The sequence below is a fragment of the Pundamilia nyererei genome, unplaced genomic scaffold (assembly GCF_000239375.1).
Source record: "Pundamilia nyererei isolate P.nyererei 1_Seehausen unplaced genomic scaffold, PunNye1.0 scaffold00556, whole genome shotgun sequence".
NCBI lineage: Eukaryota > Metazoa > Chordata > Actinopteri > Cichliformes > Cichlidae > Pundamilia > Pundamilia nyererei.
In genome coordinates, this window is record NW_005187957.1 from 136,826 (window position 1) to 142,874 (window position 6,049).

Consider the following 6,049-nt stretch of genomic DNA (forward strand, 5'->3'; position numbering starts at 1 on the left):
GTCCTCATAAGAGTTTAAAATGTCAGCTTTGATTTTTGTTTGAGTTTTCTGGAAGTGAGTGTGAAGTCCTCTGAAGTGGTGAAACAGCTGTGTGTGTGTGGTGTAGACACAATGAGCATCCTTCATGGACACGCTCTCTGATATATGAAGTGTGTCGAACCACTTCCTGCTTTCTCTGAATCAAACGCACACACATGAATACCTGTGTGTGCGTGTGTGTGTGTGTGTGTGTGTGTGGGGCAGAGAGGAAGTGTTTGTGCTTCACGGTTGAACGAACTAAAGGACTTTAGATGAGGACTGAGTGTGTGTGTGTTCACTTCTGAAACAGATTCAGATGTTTCAGGGAGACGCTTCATGGTCCGGCTGCGATCAGGGTCCCTGTAAAACAACTCGACCCCTCAGATTTAAATCACATCTCATTACCTTGTTTAACGTTTGTCGCCTGTTAAATTATCACAGGGTACTGTGACCCATGACTGACTCACAGGTAGGAGATGCTCCTGGTGTCACATGGTGAACCTGTCCCACGAGCTAATACGAGCTTCAAAGTTTACCCACAATGCACTCTGTCAGGTTTTCTAAAGTGAACGATCAGAACCAGGTCAAACATAAACGGACTAACGTTCTGTGTCGCTCACATGAAGCTGCTGCTGGTTTGTCTTCAGACGGTGACTCATGGCCGTAAATCTGATCTGAGTTCAGTTTCTAATAAGATTAAATCTGTTTTTCAGCCCAGAAAGTTTCATGTGGAGATCTGCTGAACTGATGATGTCATCAGGATCAAATGAAAAAGGACCTCAGGTCTGATCCCTCACATTACATATGAAAGAATAACGAAGGACGAGAGTGAACGTCCACAGCAGGACAGCCGTTCAGGGAGGACTTCTGTCATAATAATAATAATAATAATAATAATAATTTATACTTAGCTTATTATGAGACAAACAGCACGCTGGCTCGCAACATGTGTAAACACTGAAGGTGACACAGGAAGTATTTTCCTGCTGACGCTGTCTAATCAGTCAGACGTCAGCTTGTTAGAAAAGCCAAAGAAGGAGAAGTCTTCATGTTCACAGGGTTCAAAGATCTGTTGAACGCAGACCAAATGGATTCATGTTTCATAACTTATTCATACATGTTTGTGTGCTGTGGTGCTGGAAGCGGCTGCAGGCATCCAGTTGCTGCCAAGCACAGTTAGAAAAATCATCCTACTTTTAATCCTGTGAGTTCTCCGGGAGACAAAAATATACTGATACAATTTAAGTGAGTCAGATTTTACTGTAACAGACCGAAACTTGATGTGACCCACTGTACACAGTGAGGACACTAACAGAGCAGTGTGCGCATCTTTAACATAACCTGCAGGACGTCTGTGACAGGAAGTGAGAAGCAGAGCCCGTCCTCTTAAACCTGACGGACCTGAGCGATGGTCCTGCAGAACACACGGGTCCTGATGAAACACAGACCTGACCCGCAGGCATAGATTAGGAGAAATGACTGTTCACACACACACACACACACACACACACACGTGTGCGCACACGCACGCACACACACGCACACATCTGCTCACATCTGTTGGAAAAGATCTCGTCAGGCTGGATAAACGAGTGTGTGTCTAATTCAATTAGGCTGCTGTGAATTTCACACTTCATCAACACACACACATTTGCACCAGATGTGTGTGAAGAATCAGTTTGTGTTGAACATGTTTCACCTTCATGCAACCTCACAGACAAGGGAGGAGGAAACATGGAGGCAGGAATCAAGGAGACACATGGAGGAGACAGAAAAGAAGAGATTAAAGAAGAGTGAAATTATTGAGGAGACAAGGAGAGAGGAGGTAATGAAGCAGGAGTCAAGGGTGAAGGAAACTTTGAGACAAGAACGCACAAGGAGGCAGGAGATGAGCTGAAAGAAGAAAAGGGTAAAAAGAGTAAAGAAGGAAGGAACAACCAGCTCTGTCAGGTGGCCCTGTACATCTTTAACCGGAGCCTGGAGAAGGTTCCTGAACGGTGGAAGACTTCCTGTGTGGTTCCGGTGCCAAAAACGCACAACTTCAGGCCTGTGGCCTTAACTTCTCATCTGATTAAAACCACATACTGTGTATGCTACAATTGTTTATAGTGTATTATCTTACTTTTTTTAAATTGTTTGTACTTATTTGTATTTTTGTATTTCCTTCTGATATCTGTACCTGAGCTGTCGTGGGATCAATAAAGTCTTATCTTATCTTAACAAGGAGACTGGAGACAAGAAGTGAGGATGTGTGAGTGGGGAAGACATGGTGGAAGGAGGAAGGAGAGAATGAGGCATAAAGAGGGAACAGAAATAAGGAACCTAATTTATTAAAAATTAAGGGCGCGAGGAGAGAACAAAAGACAGGAGGCAAGAAGAGACAACAGGGATGCAGATGAGGAGTCTGTAAGTGTGAATAAAGTGATAGAAGAAGAGTCACGTGATGATGTACGTCCTTCCTTTAGAGGTTTGTGTTAAACATGCTCGGTTTGAGCTCAGCTTTTTAATTCCTTAGACAAACATAGAAAATCACAGCATGACAAAAAACATCACAGCCTTTGTTTTCAATCATGTGACTCTGACGCCCTCTGCTGGTCAGTGCTGACATCACATGGCTCAGAGACAAACAGTTTGTTTGGATTCAGGTTTATTTCTGTTGATGATGTCATCGCTCACCTCTGTGTCTGATAGATGAGACAGGTTACTCTTAATGTTTGTCTGACTGAAAGCCTAAACATTTATTCTTTACGGATGTTTAGTAACTTTAGTTACTTGATGTCGGTGAAATCTGTAGCTGGAGTGTCTGAGAGTCCATAAATGATCAGAGTATTGATCTGATGATGATCAGCACTCTCAGAGCGATGCCTCTTCATGAAGGAGGAAACAGGAAGTCTTCCTCATGCTCTGCCTCCACGACCCGACTCTGGATAAGAGGAAGAGAAGGAAGGAGGAAGCTGCAGTGTGGAGATGTTCCGATGGTGAGGTGTCAGAGTGACACGGGATCCACAGCAGCTCTGACTGCAGTTTCCTGTTTACACATAAAGGCCTCCCACCTGTGGCTGTTGCTGCACATGCTGCAAATTTTTGTTGCAAAAAAGTTTGAGAACCACTGTTGTATTGTACTTTGCACACCTCTGTTGCTTGTGAAGCTCGCACACAAGAATTTCACTCACTTGTGCTGTGCCTGCACATGTGATGTGACAATAAAAGCGATTTGATTTGAAACAAATGTGGTTGAATTACAACACTGCACGGTGCTTTAAAAACCTACAACCACTGATGGCAAATCCTTGGTTGCAGTTGTTGCTGCTCAGTTAGCTCAACCAGTTATTATGTTTATGGATTAATCACTTTTTCACACATGGTCATGAAGGTTTGTATTTTTCCTCTTAATAACAAACACCTTCATTTAGAAACAGAGTTTTGTGTTTGCTTGTGTTATCTTTGTCTAATATTAACATTTATGTGATGATCTGAAACATTAAAGTGTGACAAGCACAAAAAAATAGAAAAACTATTTTACTATACTCTGTAGTACATCGAGTTCTGCCTGGAAACATGACTTCTTGTAAATCAGCTGTGTTTACATATCTAACTGAGGCCCTCATGAAGACTTGCTGATTGGTCGATTCATTGTTATGTTGGATGCAAGGATTTCCTGTGACTAACCACAAAAGCTCAAAGCCAAACTGCAACTTCTCACATTGTTACTGACTGCAGCGCGCTGCTCTCGTCACTTTCAGCCTCAGCAGAAATTCAGTGTAAGTTATTTTGATTTATCTCATGAATTAAGCTAAAGTCACTTTCTTCCTCTGGTCACTATTTTTATTCTTTAAGATAAGACACAGAAAATGTAGTTATTTTAAATAGATGTGGTAATATAATAAGTATTATTTAATAATTATACAGGTGAGGTTGCTGAATGACTTCCTGCCCCATCTGCTTGATGTGACCTTAGCTTTGGGTGTTACTTCATCATTACACAGTCTGCTGATTATTGAGCCAGTTTCAGTGCATCCGATCATATTACATTTAGATGAATAGAGAATAACTTACATCACTTATATGTATCATGTTTAACATAATTGTTTTCAGATAATCTGATCTGCAGAATCCAGGAAACTCCTCATGTTTCCTTTGGCAGTTTTACACAAGATGCTCTTCTGAATGTTGCATCCAAATCATAATCCAGCTGTTCACTTTATCATATTGCTACAGCAACAAATGTGATCTTTTACACAGTTTATATCTGAATAATAAACTTTACTGAAACATCATGACAGTGGTTTTATTTGTGTAGTCATGAATTTTAGCGCTGCCTGCAGATCAGCTGCTGTGACAGCTAACTTTCAAACATCTTTATCTGAACTTTAAACTTTTTTGTTGATAATTATCTTTTGCATCTTAAGTTTAATCAAGAACAAGCATAAATGCCGTGTGATCACAAGTATGTGTATAAAACATCCTGGGTCTGCACAGAGGCGTCGTGGTGGGACACGTCTGTAACAGCTCACCAAGGAGGTGCCTCCTGATCAGAAATGACCCAAACAGACTCCTTTCTATGTGGATAAAAATACAAAAACTAGTTGCTGAAACCATAAACATGTTTATGTAACTGCAGCTAAAATTAAATTTATGCTTTGAACAATATTAAAACTGCTGCCTCGTCATTAGTGCCCAGACCTACTGTAGTTTTACAATTATCACTGAGGGGAACTCTGCTGCTTAGTTAAGTTGTTGGGTAACAGTACATCTAACAATGCCCCCTAAGCTCAATCACATGGTTACATCTGTGAGAATAGCGAATTGTTTTTGTTATTAAACTGGTCTAAACATAACTGAACAGGTTCAATTAAACCAGTTCATTCCTGCTGTTTTCAGGTTGGGTTAAAAGACACACACCAAGGTGTAGAACAGAGGTCAACAATTCAAGGCTCCACTGTGCGTGACCACACATCCAACTTATTGTCGCAGGACTGAAGCAGGTAAACCTCCATCTTTTGGTAAAACTTTTTATGTAAGTTATGCTGTTGTAATAATCATTTTCTATGATCATGTGACAGTCCTCATCTGTTATTACTCGTAACTTCATTATGTGGTTCTTCTCTGTCATTTGAGAACTACTCAGTCTATTGTTATTTCATTCTGTTATTTTCAGTCAGTATGTTAACAGAGTTTACACTGATTAAAAAACATCTCTTGGTTTGTGGTTAGGCTGTGAATGTGCACACATCTTACAAATAAAGATGAGAATTTAGCAATTTAAATGGAGGCTAAAAGAGGTGCAGTGCTGTTTCTGTAGAAGAAGATGGATAGGAGTCTCACTACAGGTACATCAGCAGGTTTAATGTTTGTGTCATGCTGACTGTAGAGTGCGACGAGTGTTCACTGCCCTCCAGTGGCCACAGTGAGGAACTACAGCACACAATTATCAGTACAAACAATCTTTTATGCTAAAATTTAAAATTAGGACACAGAGAGAGATAAAATGAAAAATAGTTAAACCATGACTTACTTTCTTGACCTAGCTGTCTTAGCTAATCATTTCTCCTATATCGGCTTCCCTTCATTGGCTTCCTGTTAAATCCAGAACTCAAAATCCTGCTCCTCACATACAAGGTCTTAAATAATTAGTCCCCATCTTAGCTTAATGACCTTGTAGTAGTGATGGGTCGGTCGAAATGGCTCTTAGAGCCGGATCTTTGACGTGAACGACGCGAGCCATGGGTTTTTTTTTTCTTTCTCTCATCCTCTCTCTCTGTCTCTCTCTCTGTCTCGCACTTTTTTCCGCTTCACTCCGCATGCCAGCCATGTGCTCGCGCTGAGCAGAGGGGGGAGGGGCGGTAGTTACACTCAGTAGCACAGGAACAGAGCGGGAGGGAGAGAGAGAGAGAGCAGGGCCAACAAGGTCACATTAGAAAGGTATAGTAATCATCCACAACTATTTTCAGTTGCAGATGATAAAGGATTCAGAAAGTTTATTCATGCAGGTCCATATCACAGAGAATGTGCATCTTCTTTTTGTTTTCAT

At 41.1% G+C, this 6,049-nt stretch overlaps 1 protein-coding gene across 1 annotated transcript in view; it reads left to right on the forward strand.

Annotated features, from left to right (window-relative positions):
* Positions 1-3,732: 3,732 nt before the first annotated feature.
* LOC102198420 (interferon-inducible GTPase 5-like) overlaps positions 3,733-6,049 on the forward strand; it is a 15,974-nt gene continuing 13,657 nt past the window's right edge. Inside the window, exons 1-2 of the mRNA XM_005754387.1 lie at positions 3,733-3,779; positions 4,900-5,003. The gene's annotated coding sequence lies outside the window, so the exon portion shown is untranslated. The remainder of the gene's footprint in view (positions 3,780-4,899; positions 5,004-6,049) is intronic.